The sequence below is a fragment of the Geospiza fortis genome, unplaced genomic scaffold (genome assembly GCF_000277835.1).
Source record: "Geospiza fortis unplaced genomic scaffold, GeoFor_1.0 scaffold424, whole genome shotgun sequence".
NCBI classification, from domain to species: Eukaryota; Metazoa; Chordata; class Aves; order Passeriformes; family Thraupidae; genus Geospiza; species Geospiza fortis.
The window spans coordinates 2,698,103-2,698,634 of record NW_005054354.1 but is presented as its reverse complement, the minus strand read 5'-3'; positions in this window follow the sequence as shown (position 1 = coordinate 2,698,634).

Sequence of the window (532 nt, the reverse complement as noted above, 5' to 3'; positions counted from 1 at the left end):
ACTCCCCGAGCGCCGTTCCCTAACGGGCAAACGAGGCTCGTTCTCTGCTTGTCTCATTCCCTGCAGAACAGAAATGCCTTCAGCGAGTGCTGTCGCATTCGCTCTAAGGAAAGAAGCTTTCTCCCACTTGCCTTTGAGTCCTAAACGCTTCGGGGAAGATTCTCAGCCTCGAGTGTCTTACTGAAAGTTTCAGTTCAAAACCTCCTGAGCAGGTCTGCAAAAATTCCCGCTCCTTTCTCGCTCCCCTCTTCCCCTCCCCTCAGGTAGTTCTTCTGCGTGTGTGAGATCCGGCGGGTCTGCCCGGCTTTTCGCGCAGTTTAGGCCGAAAATGTGCTGTTAGAGATTCATAAAGAACACGTATGCTGACAGCATCGACGGTCGTGAGGAAGAAGGCGGAGGTTGGGGGTGTGAGAGCGGCCGAGTAGGGAGTTTTGGCGTTTATTCCTCCGAGGATGCAGCTCTGACTCAGACACCCTCGCTCCCGCCCGCGCTCGGCCCCACAACAGGCCGGGACGGAGCCCCCGCCCCTCCC